At 38.5% G+C, this 18,499-nt stretch overlaps 1 protein-coding gene across 2 annotated transcripts in view; it reads right to left on the bottom strand.

The window, feature by feature from the left end:
- Positions 1–18,499, bottom strand: part of mecom (MDS1 and EVI1 complex locus) — a gene marked incomplete at its 5' end in the record, with an annotated part of 207,183 nt that overhangs the window by 110,646 nt on the left and 78,038 nt on the right. The gene's annotated exons all lie outside the window — the stretch shown is intronic.

Below are 18,499 nucleotides of genomic sequence, written 5' to 3'. Positions count from 1 at the left end.
GCGCGAATCGCCCGAGTTGAAAAATCTGAACTTTGGCGGATATTCGCGCCGCGTTAACCAATCAGGAGCTTGTTCTAGTAGTGACAACAATGAGGAGAAAATCTGTATATTAATATCTAGTTCAGACAAGTGTGCATATGATTATCACTGTGATAACATTAAATTACATGAAACACAACCCAGTCTCTTTTTGTTAAATGCAAGTTTATGTATGATCAATAATACAAAAGTATAAGTAAAAGGTATAATAAGCTATACATGAAATAAAGCAAACAATTCAGTCAAACATTCAAAGTCAGTGCTAGTAGGCTACAACGGTAACGTAAAGTTAAATAGCCTAAAAATAAAAAAGTAATGAAACTTCACTTTGCCCTCAGCCTAAACGATTTGCCGGGGAACAAATTATAGATCCATGAGACCAAAGATCGCCCGTTACAAGACGAATTATAGCTCGAGACACCACAGAGACATCCGAGCCAGCAGCAAATGTCTGAAGGACTAGCCGAGGAAAGGCTGCTCTCGCCGGGGTTAACGAGCGTGGAGCGCCGCTGATCCACTGGAGCTCACAACTCTGAAAACGCCAGATAAAATGTTCAAATAGGCACTCTTTTTATAAATAAACCACAGATTTGAGCTTTAAACAACTACATTATCGCGGGAAAAACATTTTGTCACACATTAACAGTAGAATTTTAACAAAAAAGACGTGTAAACACAGCCCATGTCAGACATTTCTCAACGAGACGAGCCGGCTGGCAGAAGCCCCCCCATGACGCGAATTTGCGTCTGTTGTGAAGTGAATGTCGCACTCGAATGAAGCGAGTAAACTCAAAATGTTCAAGCGTCGTGCAAATTATTTGCCATTCGCGTCCGGTGTGAACGCTACATGACACAGAAGAGAAGAAATTGTTGAATAAACTCTTTTTAAATTTTTGTTTGTTTTTTTGCGCACAAAAAGTATTCTCATCGCTAAATAATATTAAGGTTGAACCCCTGGAGTCACATGGACTATTTTAATGATGTCTTTACTACCTTTCTGGGCCTTGAAAGTGTTCATTAAATTGCAGTCTATGTGGGGTCAGAAAGCTCTTGGATTTCATCAAAAATATCTTCATTTGTGTTCCGAAGATGAACGAAGGTCTTGCAGGTTTGGAATGACATTAGGGTGAATAAATAATTACAGAAATTTCATTTTTTATTTTGGTCTCTTTAAAACAGCTTTACAGTAATAAACAGGAAAACAATATCAGTTCCACGAAATTCTTCACTTAAGAATCAGTAAATCATATCTAGAAGTATCTTTCCCATTTTTTTTTTTTATAGGGATTCTTTATAGGGATCCAGGTAGGATACAGATTGAAGGCCACTCAAATACTTGCAGTCTATTAACTAAGCTAAAGATAAATATTTAACACTAAAACTAATTATCAAACGCAATATAATGCAGTTTCTGATATTGTACCAGTAGCAGCACTATTCAAAACAGAAGTACTTCTTTTTATTTGTTTTTGGAAACCCTTTCAGACCACAACCAACCCATGTGTGCGACCTCTGCAGATACGAGTAAATATACATAGCGCCATAAAACAATATTTGTCTGCTAGAGCTGTTAAGCAAACACAGGGAAAGGGAAAGTGGTTTGTGTCTGTGATAACAGTTAATCCAGACTGGATAAGGTGGTGTCTGGGGTGATAATCATCTCCGTTGCCTCACCGGTTACACCCTGTCATCCTCCTCATGAGGCCCGCTTTAGATTGTTTGGATACAAGGGGGGGGGGGGGGGGGGGGATCTCCAGTGGGAAGAGCTGACCGATCCTTGGACTCACTGTGCAGCCCCAAACACTTTTATGCTTCCTTTTCCCCATTTTTTTCCAGCAAACCCCAACGAAGAGGACTCGGTGTGAAAACAGCGGATGCTGTAGATGTTTAGGTTAATTATGAGCTGAATACAGGGAGGATGTTGTCTGGTGACCTGTGACTTCTTGCTCGACTAGGAGAGGAAAACCAGCACGTGGCTGATGAGGGAAGTACTCATATTGTCTGTCGTTAAATATCATCCCCTCTAGCTCTCAAGTATATAATGCTGTATACCAGGGTTTCCCAAAGGGGTTGATGAAGAAAATGCAGGGGGTTTGTGAGTTGATGAAAAGCTAATAATTAATAGAATGTAACATTTAAATAAAGGGGGCTGCACAATGAATAGAGAAAAACTGAAAGAGCAATATAACAAAGGCTGTGATTTAATAAAAAAAGAATATAATCAGTTGCGCTGCATGTTTCAGAGGAAAGACCGACAATGTGTTCATTTACACACGTACAGTAAAGGCTGCTTCTCACAAACTTCATCTCTGCAGGCGCTGTGTACATGCAACGCAATGTGTACTACGTTCACTTATTACATTCACATAATTTACAACATTTTTATGGACAGAGGCATTTCACCATTATTCCAATATACACTCACCTAAAGGATTATTAGGAACACCTGTTCAATTTCTCATTAATGCAATTATCTAATCAACCAATCAGATGGCAGTTGCTTCAATGCATTTAGGGGTGTGGTCCTGGTCAAGACAATCTCCTGAACTCCAAACTGAATGTCAGAATGTGAAAGAAAGATGATTTAAGCAATTTTGAGCGTGGCATGGTTGTTGGTGCCAGACGGGCCGGTCTGAGTATTTCACAATCTGCTCAGTTACTGGGATTTTTACGCACAACCATTTCTAGGGTTTACAAAGAATGGTGTGAAAAGGGAAAAACATCCAGTATGCGGCAGTCCTGTGGGCGAAAATGCCTTGTTGATGCTAGAGGTCAGAGGAGAATGGGCCGACTGATTCAAGCTGATAGAAGAGCAACTTTGACTGAAATAACCACTCGTTACAACCGAGGTATGCAGCAAAGCATTTGTGAAGCCACAACACGCACAACCTTGAGGCGGATGGGCTACAACAGCAGAAGACCCCACCGGGTACCACTCATCTCCACTAAAATAGGAAAAGAGGCTACAATTTGCACAAGCTCACCAAAATTGGACAGTTGAAGACTAGAAAAATGTTGCCTGGTCTGATGAGTCTCGATTTCTGTTGAGACATTCAGATGGTAGAGTCAGAATTTGGCGTAAACAGAATGGGAACATGGATCCATCATGCCTGGTTACCACTGTGCAGGCTGGTGGTGGTGGTGTAATGGTGTGGGGGATGTTTTCTTGGCACACTTTAGGCCCCTTAGTGCCAATTGGGCATCGTTTAAATGCCACAGAGCATTGTTTCTGACCATGTCCATCCCTTTATGACCACCATGTACCCATCCTCTGATGGCTACTTCCAGCAGGATAATGCACCATGTCACAAAGCACGAATCATTTCAAATTGGTTTCTTGAACATGACAATGAGTTCACTGAACTAAAATGGCCCCCACAGTCACCAGATCTCAACCCAATAGAGCATCTTTGGGATGTGGTGGAACGGGAGCTTCGTGCCCTGGATGTGCATCCCACAAATCTCCATCAACTGCAAGATGCTATCCTATCAATATGGGCCAACATTTCTAAAGAATGCTTTCAGCACCTTGTTGAATCAATGTCACGTAGAATTAAGGCAGTTCTGAAGGCGAAAGGGGGTCAAACACAGTATTAGTATGGTGTTCCTAATAATCCTTTAGGTGAGTGTAGATTTGCAATCATTTTACAGTGTTGACCCTTCTTCTTCAAAACCAGTTCACTCTGACATGCTGGATATCATCTTCTGGGCCGGACCCTGACTGATGGCGATCCATTCTTCACTTATTAATGCTCAGAGTGGATCACAAGTTTTGGACTTCTGCTTGTCCACTCGCCTTTTAAGGATTGACCACAGGTTCGGATTAAGATCCGGGGAGTTGCCTGCCCGCGGATACAAAATTTCAAAGTAATGATCTCCGAACCACTTCATTATCACGCTTGCCTTTTGACATGGTGGTCCATCATGCTGGAAAATGCACGGATCATTACAAAATTGCTTCTTGACGCCGTTGTCTCAAAGTCTTTACCTCACTGTGTCATTCCCTCACACCCACCTGCTGCCGAGACTGAGCAGTTCCGCACTGGTGGTGACACGATTCTGCATTCAACTCCTTAGGAACCTTTGAACCACATTGAACCTTTCTCCTTAAATTTCTTGATGATCCGGTAAAATTTCCTTGCATGTGAGGCCATTTTGATGTAGCAGATTTTTAGTACAATTGTATAGTAATTATAATTTAGTACGATTGAATTCATATCAGCAGTGAACAGTACCGGAGTTCACATGAACCGTACCCCAGACCACCCTTTTGGACTTGGGTACGGTCTGCGTTTGCGCACCAGAATATGGAAAACAGCGTTTACATCATCCAAACGAACCGAACTCAGATGTCAAGTGCGCACCAAAAACGCTAGTGTGAAAAAAAACTTTAAATATCCTGACCAGCCCAATACACAGCAACACTGACTCAACCAAAGGTGTGAGTTTGGGGCAGGACTATCTTTATAGTCCATCCAATAGGAGACGAGCGGAGTTGGGAAACCTGTTTGAAAATAATCAATTCTTCAGCTTCAAAAAACACTTTTCTCTTATTGAAGCCCTGGTGCAGTGGTGTAAACATGGCACGCCCAAAGCGATGAGGGTTTGTGCTATGACATAAAACCCGCTTTTACTTGAAATTCTTGAGACAAAACCGTTTCAGCAAATGCATTTAAATATGAGTTTGCTAACCGTCGGTATTACTAACGCACTGGGACCGGAGAGGCAGCAGCTAAAAGCTAACACACGGTGCTAACATGCTCTACCTAATGTGCCGTTGCTAACACGCTTGGAGCTAACCTGCTGTGCGTAAGTCACGGCGGGGCTAACATACTGTGGCTAGCATGCTGTGGCTAACGTGTTGTGACAGGTAGTGGTGAGTGCTAATGAGGGCTGGGCCGGCACTCCTGCACATCTTCCTGTCTCCTCACATTCCTAACACTCAGTGGGGCTCTACGCTACACGGTGCCTTCAGAGTCACGGTCATTCTGTTCCCCACGCCACATTAATGAGCATCTCTGACTCTTCTTTTCACTAGTGCCGAGTTAGAATTTTCACTAATAGTGTATTTTGAAGGTAATAAAAGATAAATAAATAAAGGATAGGCTAGACTTTAAAAAAAAATAAAATACATATTATGTGATAAATCCTTCACATTCCACATGAACATGAAAGCAATTTCAGAGTTATTATACATTACCATTCAAAACTTTAGGGTCAGTGAGATTTTTTTTAATGTTTTTGAAAAGTCTGTTAAGTTAAAGGGATTGTTCACCCAAAAATGAAAAATAGCCAATAATTTACTCACCCTCAAGTCATCCTAGGTGTATATGACATTCTTCTTTCAGACAAATAAAATCGGAGTTATATTACAAAAGTCCAGGCTAATCCAAGCATTAGAATTTGATTCACAGTTGCTCTGTTTTTGAAGTCCATAAAAAGTGCATCTGTCCGTCAAATAACTGCTCCACGCGGCTCTGGGGTGTTAATAAACGCCTTCTGAAGCGAATCGTTGCGTTTGTGTAAGAAAAATATTCATATTTAAAACTTTACCAAGTAAACTTTCGACCGACCGCCTTCCGTGGAAAAGTGTTGAATGTTGAAAGTGAAACTCAAGATGTGTACGTGACGTCATGACGAGCGGACCTGGTTGCGTTATTCTTTCGATCAGCAGGGGAACTTTCAACAATTTTTCCATAAATTGAACAGGGAAGGCGGTCGGCCAAAATTTGACTTGATAAAGTTTTAAATATGGATATTTTTCTTACACAAACGCATCGATTCGCTTCAGAAGGCCTTTATTAACACCCCAGAGCCGCGTGGAGCAGTTATTTGACGGACAAATGCACTTTTTATGGACTTCAAAAACAGAGCAACTATGAATCCAATTCTAATGCTTGGATTAGCCTGGATTTTTGTAATATAACTCAGATTTTATTCGTCTGAAAGAAGAATGTCATATACACCTCGGATGACTTGAGGGTGAGTAAATCATGGGCTAATTTTCATTTTTGGGTGAACTATCCCTTTAAGTCTCTCACCAAGACTGCATTTATTCGATCTAAAATACAGTAAAAAAAATTACAATTTAAAAATAACTTGTAAATGTAATAAAATGTAGTTTATTCCTGTGATGGCAGAGCAGAATTTTCAGCCTTCAATGTCACATGATCCTTCAGAAATTATTGAAAACAGTTGTGCAGCTCAATATTTTTGTGTACATTTTGATAACTTTTTTTTCAGGATTCTTAAATAAATAGAAAGTAAAACAACATTTATTTGACATAGAAATATTTTGTAACATAATAAATGTCTTTACTGTCACTTTTGATCGATTTAATGCATTCCTACTGAATAAAATTATTTTCTTTTTAAAAAATCATAATTTTTGAAGGGCGGTGTATTTCTTCTGAATAGCAAGCACCAATAAATCATGCACAATAAGTCCAGGAACGTGCATTATGAGAGTAAATGGGTCAATTTTGATATCATGTTGACTTTAATAATCATATTTCAGTAGGGGAGATGGCAGATTTGGATGGATTTTTTTTCAATGTGGTTTAAAGGAGGAAGAAATCTGACAGATTAAAGATTTGCTATAATCATTAACAGTTAATAATTCCTTCTGTTCCTATGATTTATTGCAAAGACAAGAAGTGAATACTAAAGTAAGATGGTTGGGTGACACGTCTAAATGCAAGAGAACCTCAGATACTATAACTTTTCATGCAAGTTGTTATGGTAATCAAGGTATTAAAATAAAATAAAGAGTGGTCTAGACACTGTCTAAGCCATATTTCTTCACAACGACACAAACATAGGCATCTCCAGCCTTATACAGATATTACTCCTGACTCCGAATCACAGGTGATCTGAGAGCGCTAAGTCTTTCCAGATGTCGTCTTGTGCCATTTACAATATTTGACTTTATGGCGTTGCACACATGCACACACGCAAACGCATCTGCATGCTTTAAAATGACAGCTGAGGACCTGGTTAAGGCCTCCACCGTACGTCTGTGGATCCGTTAAGCACGAGAGGCCATAACGATCATCCGAGCCGTGCCATTTAAAATTGCCCCTGCCCACAGAGAGAGTGAAAGCTAGTTGGCCACAGTCTTCAAACCCTGAGCTTTTAAAGGTAACTCAATCCCTCCTCTGCCATCCCTCCCTTCCTGCGGCTCCAACTGATCGGCTTCATCCTGCCTGTTAAAGGAACGAGGGGAAAAACACTACGGTGCAGGACACTCAAAAGCAGTACGGGGGATTTATTTTGGTCTATAAACATATACATTTCTGAAAGGTAAACGTCCCTCAAGAAAAATACACCGAAGTGAAGTGCAGAATGTGGCCTGCTTCTTAAAAAACAGCCGTGGTTTGAGTATTAGATTGCAGATAAAGAATATGGTTTGGCATGAGTTAGCGGTGAGGTTTCTGCAGAACTTCCCTCTCGTTTTATTTGCTTAGAATTAATTGATTCGATTAGGATAAGAACTTATATCAACCACTGAGGTGAAAACCAACGGTGTGTGTGTGTGTGTGCGCAATTTAGAATCTTGCGTAACGCCCGTGAGAAACCCAGGATCTTCCTGTAATCTCGATCTGTGAATCCTTCTAAACAAAAGTACTCCACCTTCAATTGAGCAGATAACATCAGTATGGACACAAACTAGCAATTATGATGTCATTGAGATAAATGGGTATTATTGTTCTGGGAAAAGTCACCTATAGAACATCCCTGATTAGAATGGGACATTCTAGAACAGACCCAGTGACACGACCTATAAATGTCTCAGCGATGATGTCACATGCACCCAACAATCACAATCTGCAAATGCGAAAGAATAGGAGCATTTCCTGTCATTTAATACAGCACATAACTCATCACTTCCTGTTCCACCCTTAAAGTGGCATTTAAAGCACTGGTGAACAAGCATGCGTGTGTGTATATAAAGCCTTTCATTGTTAATGTTTATTTTTCCCTTCTATGACATATGCTTTAGATGGATGGAGCGATAGAAACAGATAGAAGGGACCAGAGATTAATGACATGGCAACCACTGGTTGAGGGATGTAGTTTACATACATAAACATCAGTGTAACACACTAACAAATCAATCCCCTTAAAGTTTTCATTAGTGTAGCGTGTTTAATTCATACGCCAGCTGTGTTAGCTGCAGGGACGATATCGAGCAACAGACTTCATACAGTGTGATATTAAACCAGATGTATTTACCAACAAAACACACATGTGAGGTGAAAACACTCAAGTAATCAGTCTGTTTACATTTATGCACTCGTTCAAAGCAGCCTACATCATATATGACCTAATATTATCTATAATTATAATAATATGCTAATAAAATGATCCAAAATAAATTTTTGAGCAAGTACATGACCAGCCAGTATTCAAAACTTCAAAATCTCCTTAGCCCTATTCACAACGGTAAAGTTGTAATAATGTGTTATGATTTGAGTGATACTGGTGTAGCTTTTCGTGGGAGATTCGAGCATGGCACCTTTTGTCTTTGCGTCATTACATCACGTATGTACACATAAAGAAGTCCCGGCTAGGCTATATCGAATGTGAGGATGCTGCAGGTGGCGGATCATTTATAGCCTTTTCTCACAGCAGATGGAATAATTAAACGTATCATTTTGATAGCAGATTGTAATCCAGAAAGGTCCAAACGACAATCATCAATAGCCACGTTTACATGCGCACTTTTTTGTCATTCGGATGAAAATCATTCCGATTGAAAGATTCAGTGGACTGTTTACATGAGACATTATCTAAACCGAGCTGGTGTTTACATGTGCTGACTTTCAATCTGAATAATTTTGTGACATGCGCATAAAGTTTGTCTGTCGCATCAGATTCGTAACGTTGTCAGTTATAGTAACTGCGACGTTCGTGGATCAATAGTTCTGTGTTGGTAATTTTTATATTTATTTATTTTTCTGTGGGCGGACATGCAGTAGTTTAACCTATTGTATGTCCTATACAATGGCTATTTCAACAGCTGTGAATGATGAATGCGGAGTCAAAATAAATTCAATTAATTTATTTTGAAAAATACAAAATTAACAATAAAATGCACCCAAATTAGTAATAAAAACATAGGATATACGGTGAAACATGAATTGAAGCATTCAAGACGTGCTTAGCATCATTACTAGTAGCCTAGATACATAGCCTACTCAACGCATTGATATTTCAGATAATTAAGGAAATATACCATAATCACAGAGGTATAAATATGAACAAAAGTAATTAAAGTAGGCTGTGGGTAATGTTACTTAACCAATTTGAAGCAGTTGTTGAAATATATATATATATATAGCTAACTTACGAGAAACAGAGAGAAATATCGACACACCTCTCCAGCAGCTTGAATGTTCACCTTTGCCATGGCAACTCTCAACGGCCACCAGGACTTATACAGTTTTATAAAAGCTATTTATTATTTGTTGTAAAGTGTAAGAATCCCCTTAGAAAGATAAATTCTTCTGTCAGGCGCAGTTGAAGCCTCGGACAAACTCTGTCAAGATGAGATGGTGTAGCCAGGCTATGTCTGTGTCATTATTCCAACATTAAGTAACTTACATAACATGTTACGAAATAAAAAGTTTAATACCTCCAAAAAATTCACTTTCCTCTCTTGTCAACATTAGCCTGGTGTGAGCGTGGCGCGCGCTCTTCAGTTGTGGAGGCGCGCGCGCTATATATCACGTCACAGAAAGATGTGCACTAAAAAGTAATCGGATCAGGTCGTTTACATGGTGGAATTTTTTGTTTGATCGGTTCATGAAAAGGTTTATCCCACCCCTCTTAAACCGATTACAATTTCATTCGGTTTGAGCATTTTTATTCCGATTGAGGTGTTTATATGGAGCATTTTCATTCGGATTGGACTTTTAAACCGATTACAGTGCTCCATGTAAACGCACCTAGTGACAACTGGAGATCACCCGTAGTAAAAAAAAAAAAAGATTAGAATGACTGTACAGAAATTGAAATCTACAGGTAACGCTAATACACACTAAATACACGTAGCAATGCTGATGTTGTTAACATTAACGATTTGAGAACAAAGTATAACAATAATAATAATTTGCACGGTTTGATGTGAGTGATCGTTAGATTTAATCACCATTGGTAGCACGATTTATTGTAATGCTTTTTTTTTCTCAGTTGGTCAGAACACAAGTGGCAGACATGTTACTTACTTGTTCAGGGTTAGGGTTGGGGTTAGGTTATGACATTTTCCAGTGAAACTTATTATTTTGGTCATACTTCCAAGACGTAGAATCTATAATTCCGAAGTACAGTATCCACACCGGAGCAGTGACTGACAGCCAGCCACACATACTCCTTAAAACATTAGATTCATCCGCGCTGAGGAGCCGCCGATGCACAACCCACGTAAAGATGATAATTCAGCAAATACCGTAAAACTTCAAATAATAGCCTGGGCTTCTATTTACCCAAATCGCCGAACTGCACCAGCTTGTATTTGAAACAGGCGTCTATAAGAGACAGGCCTTTAATTTAGTGTTGAGACGTTCAAGCATGACGGTAGGAGGTTACCACATTATATTACGTTTTATTTATAATTAATTCGAATGTGTTTAACAAATCATTTAATGTAAGAAATGTCTTAGATTATTGGCAGCACAAAAAACGAAACGATGTGACAGCAATGGGCAGAAGTAGAACAATATAAGTTACCACTAAAATCCATTGAGCGTATGAACTTGTTGCCCGAAACACATCAACAAGAAAGAATGAAGGCTACCCTGTAAAACAACTGCAATCATGTGATAGAAAATTACTCTATTCATCACTATCATCATCCCCGCGATTCTTGATTCAAGTTCATGGGCGAAATCCTCCTCACTTCTCCCTCTCCAGCCTCCGCTATCTCTGCCTGCCTTGCTCGCACTAACAGCTCCGCCCAGATGCGCACGGCTCTCCCTCTTTGAAACAATGGATAATGTCCTCGCTTCCATCAGAAGCTACTGTCAGGCCACATACCTAAGGGTAACATCCCGAAGCTAATGAAATATATCTCCTCCTTCTCCCTCGCACACACAAACACACGCGCACTTCTGCGCGCAAGCATTAAAGGAATGTTTCAGCCACTCCGTATCCAGCTTTACCCACGCTTGAAATTTGACAACTGTCAGCTTAAATGTCAAATTATACTTTTCTCCATGGTGGTATTGAGAGAATTAAGAAAAACTGAAGACTGAAAGTTCGTTAACCTCTTTATGTTGCCATAGTGATGAGTCGTTCATGAACGGTTCCGTCTGTCACGTGAAATTTAATCAAAACATAGAACAGACGATCTGACGGGTTTGAGAAGATCAAATACAGCCCGATACTAAAAAACAGACCCGGCGTCTATTTGAGACCGGCCTTTATTATCCCAAACCTGTCGTCACACCAGGCGTTTAAAAGAGACAGGCGTCTATTTGGGACTCGGCTATTATTTGAAGTTTTACGGTAACTACAATTGCAGGTTTCAAACAGAGATGGCGACAAAGAGGCAAAACTTACAAACTGCAGCTTTGAAGTCCCCATGATATCAAAATAGTTTTTTGGCTTTTTAGTATGAATATTTTAGCCTTATCTATAAGCTAGTGTGCTCCAAAACGATGGCAACGTTCACATTTAGAAGATACAAGCATTCAAAACTTAGTCTCTCACTTCCGCCAATATGGATCAATGATTTTGATGACTTCTCATTCGATTTTCTGTCCAATCAAATGCTCTCTAGAATCTGAAGCGTCCCGCCCACTACATTATATGTAGACGCTGAAGCTGCGGCTAAAATTGGTCACTCGTTCACACATTTTTACTATTTTCTACATGGTGAATGGCACATAGTGCACTATATAGGGGATAGGGAACAATTCAGACAGTGTAAATCTGCTTTCCATTGGAGCGAATGAAGTCTGGTTTTACGTAAGTGTAATGTGAACCACCGCAGCGTGCACACAGTCTGCTCCGGTCCAGAGGCATGACAGCACAGAGCGGATCATACCAGAAAACGTATCGGACCCATTTGAGTTCTGCACAGAATGCTGTATTTTAAAGTGATATGGAGGAGATTAGGAGGAGAAACGGTTAGAGATTCGGAGGAAACTGCGGCTTTACAGAGCTCAACGGCTCTGGCTGAGCTGTCACGGTCATATTAGTCTTGCGTAGTCAGACCTTCAGACTGACGGCAGAAGGTCTGGACTTTTTGCGCAGCTTTCATTGGCCAAGGACCACCCAAGAGGACTTTTGACTGACCAATCACACTTAATTTTGTTCCGAGTCATGTTTAGGGGCATGAAAATGTAAAGTCGATGTCCCTGCAAAAACAGACCGGCGTGCAAGTTTACTGCTTATTTATTAATTAATCTATTAAGTTTATTAATTTGTTCTGACACAGTTTAATTCTGACACACATATATATATTATATACATATACATATATATATATATATATATATATATATATATATATATATATATATATATATATATATATATATATATATACATATATATATATATATATACACACATATATATATATATATATACACACATACATATATGTAAAAGGTCGCATTAGCAATTAAAGAAAAATCACATGAGCAAAACATGGTCAGCTCAAAGTGTCTGAATAATTTTGGCCCAACATTTTTATAAATTTTACTGGTAGTCCACTGTATGAAGAATTTTTGGGTATAATATGTCACAGTTTATTTTATTTTGCTATCCTCACTTACATAAATGTACTATAGTGTCCTGCACCCACTAGTAAAAAATTATATCTGGTGTCTGAATAATCTTAGATTTGACTGTATTATATAGATAACTTTTATTTTTAAATAATTGTATCTTTTTTACATTTTAATTGTAATTTTACTCACATTTGTAGAATTTAGGGGGGAAAATATATAATATAAATTTAATTAAAAATAAGTAAAATAAATACAGTTATTAAAAAATATTTATTTCAGGTTCAGGACTATAAAGCAAAACTGGTGACACTAGCTTGAATATCTCTTTCTACAAAAGATTAGATGTATTTGCCTCCACTGAAGCTCAACTGGACAACATGATCATCAGGGTTTACATAAACTTGTTGAGTGCCGATGTACCAAATACTCATAAAAATATGAAATCCACGTTAATGTTTCAATCCAATTTTTTTTTATTCAAATTATTATGCTGATAATATAATTTGTAATTAAAAAAAATATATCAATAAGAGATAACATATGTTTGAGTCATATCAAAATTCTAAATGGAATACCGGTACTAATTCCAAGTGCATTATGAAGTATAATGCAGCGCTTATGGCGCGCAAGTCACTTCATTACTTATAATTTTGTGAGTAAACATCAGTGACTGTGTGTGTATGTGTGCGAGTGTGTGCAGTGTTCACCTCTGCTCCGGGGTTCTGCTGTGCTCATACATCACGCGATTACTGTGGGCGGCACGGGACCCCGCGTCATTACCACCAGCATTAAAGATGATAGAAGCAGCCATTAATCACCATGACAACACGCCCTAATGGAGAGGTGACCCAGTCAACGCCCGCGGACGTCGGGACACACACCTATAGGACGAAAGCGAGAGCACGCGGCGAATCGCACACACATGCACACGCTCACCCTGCAGCGCTGTAGTCTGTAAATATAGAAACAAGGCGTTCTTGAGGGCCGCGCTGAGATCAGAGTCTTTAAACGTGATGATTGAGAGGGCAGATTAAGATAGAAAAAAAATCTAAAAAAGGCTCAAACCTTTTCCTTGGCTCTTTCTCTTTTGTTTACTCTCTCGCGAGTCACTCGCACACCTCCTTCTTCATGCTAAACGGTTTTGACACTCACCCCTTTGGTTTGAAACACCACAATGCAACACACAGCAACATTTCCTACTTTTGCAAACTCAAGCACAACCAAATAAACCTCTCCCACCTGCCACCGTTCACCTGAAGAGAGATACATTCGCTAGCATTCCCATTCCTCAACCTCCTGTGGCGGGATGGACGGCGTATCCTCCTGGTTTAAAGGAACCAGCCACATTCCCCGCGCTGCAGGCCACTACTGACAACAGGAAGAGCCATTTTTACCAGCTCCAGGATTTATCACTTCATTGAGAGACAGCCAGAGGGCTGAGAGAGGAGAAACCCGGCCTGATAAGCAACAAAACAATCCGATGGCTGTTACAAGCGCACTGGGCCCGTTTCCCAGCTGAAGATTATCCAGCCAAGACTACGGCTAAAATTAATGTTCTATGGTGTATCAATATCAACTTCATTTTGTTCAACACCAGACCTAATCTCATTGTCGACAGCCACATTAAACACACAGAAAATATTCAAGCATTTGTTTGCTTGCTATACATAAAATGTATTCCTTTATAAAGATTTTGTATTTAATAATAAAAAAAGTAAAAAAAACAACGTTTTTATTTAAAGTCTATTAAAATGTTAGACTTTTTATTTAATAATCTATTGATTTAATACATTTAATTATTTGAATAATTAAGATATTTAATATTGTACAGAATCCACATAACTTAGTTCTCAAAATAATTTTGTTTTAAATTGAATCACTTTGAATATTTTTAACAAAATTAAAAATAAGCTTTAATATTATTACATACCAAATTCATACAGGGATTTTGTATTTAATATTTTAATTGTTTTTTAATTGTATTCATTTTTAAAACGTTCTTAAAAGTAGTTGACTCATGTTACTCACGTTTAACTTATGTTCACAATCCAACGCACAAACAATTTGAAGAACTAGTGCCACCATATTTCCAAAATATAAATCAAACAGATATTTATGAATCAAAACAAAACTCAGTCACCACTGAGGAGGTATATAATACCTGGCATACCTGTGATATGCATTAACATTCACATTAACAGGCTTAAAAGTAAACATGCACTCATTTTCGTAAAGGTTTATACAGTGTATCCTGTACTTGAATCCACCTTAGTGTGGCCTTAACCCTAATTCTAACCTTACACATGCCATCAGATACTGAAAAGCCTGCATGTGCTCACAGACAATCTTAGGTGTGACTAGCATGCCTACAAACCGCTACACAAGAGACATTCCAGCTCAAATCTCCCTTCTGCCCCATATGAATCCCTCACTAACAAACTCCAGACTCTGTTACCAGCCTTTGTGTACGGAATTAAGACTCGGCTCTCTCACTGGCCACTGGAGACCGGCAGGACTAAATGAGTGCATTTGTCTTCTCAATGGCCTGGCTGATTGGATGTTTAAAAAGAGTGTGTGTTTGTGTGAGTGTGTGTGTAGAGCAGATGTAAGTCTACGGCCCAGAGGGAAAGAGGAGCAGTCGGCACAATACATAATTAACCCGGACAATAAATTGAATGAGAGCGTCATTGGATCAGGGTGAGAATCCTTAAGATTCGGACAAACATTCCCTGGAACAGTATTAACTCAACAAGCGTTCACACAATCCCTCTTCAGCATTCAATCACACACAGGTTTTCTCGCACATAAGAAAAAAACCCACTTTGGAATGCTCTATATTTTTGCAGTTTGCCATGCAGAATGTGTGAATATTCCTTGTGCGTGAAAAACGGATGACGCAGTGCATTTGGCGAAATGTGTAGCATTGGGTACGGTGTCCCATGATGCCTATGCAAATCAGCCAGACTGCAAATATGTAACAAGATGAGTTTTATGATTTTTACACAAAATCGGATTAAAAAAGCCCAGTAACTGTTTATGATAACTGGACACCACTCGCTGAATTAAACAAAGTAGTGAGGTCATGTGCAGCTATCACTATTTGAAATATTTATTGTTGCATACTGCATACTATTACAAAAATTATCAAGCAATATACAGTATGAACTGCATAGTGGGCATAGAATTTTATTCCCATTGGATATGTTCGCAATGGCATCTACCATATTATTCTTACTACAGTGTAAAAAATTATATGATCAGTAAGTCAAGGTAACATATGTTTTTACATTAACTTATCAAAATACACTGTAAAGAAAATTGCACTGTACTGGTAATTTTCTGCCAGGACATTATCCAGTCATTTATGGAAATGTCCGTTAACTCTTAAACCGCAACCTAATGCAATGTGTAATTCAAAATACAGGTAAAACACCGTTAAAAAAACAATACAGAAAATGTACATTCATAATCATAATCGTATGTGCATTGTGCCCTGACTTTTTTTTACAATGCAAGTTAAGCAGTTTTCAGCTTTTTTATAATATTCAACTCATTTTAAATCGATTTAATATAATTTAAGTTGAAATGACTTATATAGAAGTTTTTGATTGTACTCAAAAATTTAAGTCAGCAAGTTTTTATCTTGCTAATCGTCTTTATGCATATTGCACAGTATGTAAATTGACTTTAGGCACAGAATACATTAATTATCTACTACATTTGCCTAATTCTGTTAGATACGGTATCCCACAATGCAGTGCAAAAAACTTGAACATGCATTTCCAGAGTGAACTGATTGCAACTTCATTCAAATACTTTCATATCCTTTAGCTAAGGCCTTCCTTAGGGCGCTGCCACTGGTGCGGAAACTGAAACCGATATTTGTTGTATATTTATTTTTATTATTATTTATCTCATCCTTTGGATGAGACATTAAACCGAGGTCCTGACTCTCTGTGGTCATTAAAAATCCCAGGATGTCCTTCGATAAAGAGTAGGGGTGTAACCCCGGCATCCTGGCCAAATTTGCCAATTGGCCTCTGTCCATCATGGCCAACTAAGCATCCCCATATATATATATATATATATATATATATATATATATATATATATATATATATATATATATATATATATATATATATATATATATATATATATATATATATATATATATATATATATATATATATATATATATATATGATTGGCTTCATCACTCTGTCTCCTCTCCACCAATCAGCTGGTGTGTGGTGGGCGTCCAGGTGGATGCTGCCCATTGGTGGTGGTTGAGGAGATTCCCCCTTTCTATATGTAAAGCGCTTTGAGTGCCTAGAAAAGCACTATATAAATGTAACAAATTAATTAAATTAATAATTAAATTTAATTAATTAATTAAATTGAAATAGCAAAGTGGACATTCCCCGCCCAGCCTGACCAAGGGGGGCCCCACTTCCTCTAACTCACACTGGGCCCCGCCCCATGCTTGGCCCTGACTTTATCAATAACTTTAAAATATTGACCTCCTCCAACATTATTCCTCCAACATCATACAAATATTCCAACATTTTTACAAAAAAGGTTCAATCTTTTTTTTGTTATCTGAATGCATTTTCTGAATTAAATACAAAACAATATAGAAAAAAACTAACTGTTTAAAACGTTTAATGTGTGCATACTGCAAACTATTTCACATGCTTAAATAGTGTGTGTGCAGTATCCTGTAAGCGGTGCGCCAGTATAGCCATTCTCACACCGTGACCTGTGCGACTCGCTAAGAGCATCTTAATTAATGAGTGCATTGTTTCGGATCGTCATTGACTCTCGGCTCAGTGTGCATGGAACAACACTTCATTAATACACAATGCTGAGCCGACCAATTAACACTGTACAACAAGCCACGCTGTGACTGCCTAAACACACAGATAAACTCTCACACACACATATGCAAACATCCCAGCCATGAGAGGCTCATTATTAATCACTGCTAATGCTAATTAATTAAAAGAGCATGTGCACATGTGTGTGTGTGTGTGTGTGTGTGTGTAAGTGCGGCAGACAGCTGCTTGTGTCCTGGGAGCTTAGAGGGACTTTAACATGTTTCTCACAAGCCTGACAAATGACCTATTAATTATCTAATGTTGTCTGACAACAAGCGCTGGATAAAGATGTATGTTTGTGTGAGAGGCTGATAGAGTCCCAGTGAGAGCGAGAGGGAGGTGTGTGTGTATGTGTGTGTGCGGTTCAGGTAAATCCTATGTTATGGGGACAAATTGTCCACGCAAAGATGGCAATATTCGAAATCCTCGTTTTTGTGGGGACATTTTTTGGTCCCATGAAGAAAATAGCTTATAAATCATACAAGTGATGTTTTTTGAAAATGTAAAAATGCTGAAAGTTTTGTGTGATGGGTAGGTTTAGGGGTAGGGTTAGTGTAAGGGGATATAATATACAGTTTCTACAGTATAAAAATCATTATGTCTATGGAATGTCCCCAAACCCTGCGCGTGTGTGTGTGTATTACACAGACACCTTTTTTCTTGCGTCTACCAGACGTAGCTACTAAAACACAAAATTCACATTGTTGACATAAAAATGTATTTAAAATGTAAAACATTTGGTGTTTGAAGATAATTGTCATTTGAAGGATGTTGGATATTTTTTAGAGTAAAGATTTGTTCAATGTTAGTATATTATGGTCGGCAACATATAGAACCTGC

The sequence above is a fragment of the Gobio gobio genome (assembly GCF_949357685.1).
Source record: "Gobio gobio genome assembly, chromosome: 8".
Classification (NCBI taxonomy): Eukaryota; Metazoa; Chordata; class Actinopteri; order Cypriniformes; family Gobionidae; genus Gobio; species Gobio gobio.
This window is presented reverse-complemented; position numbering and strand designations above follow the sequence as displayed.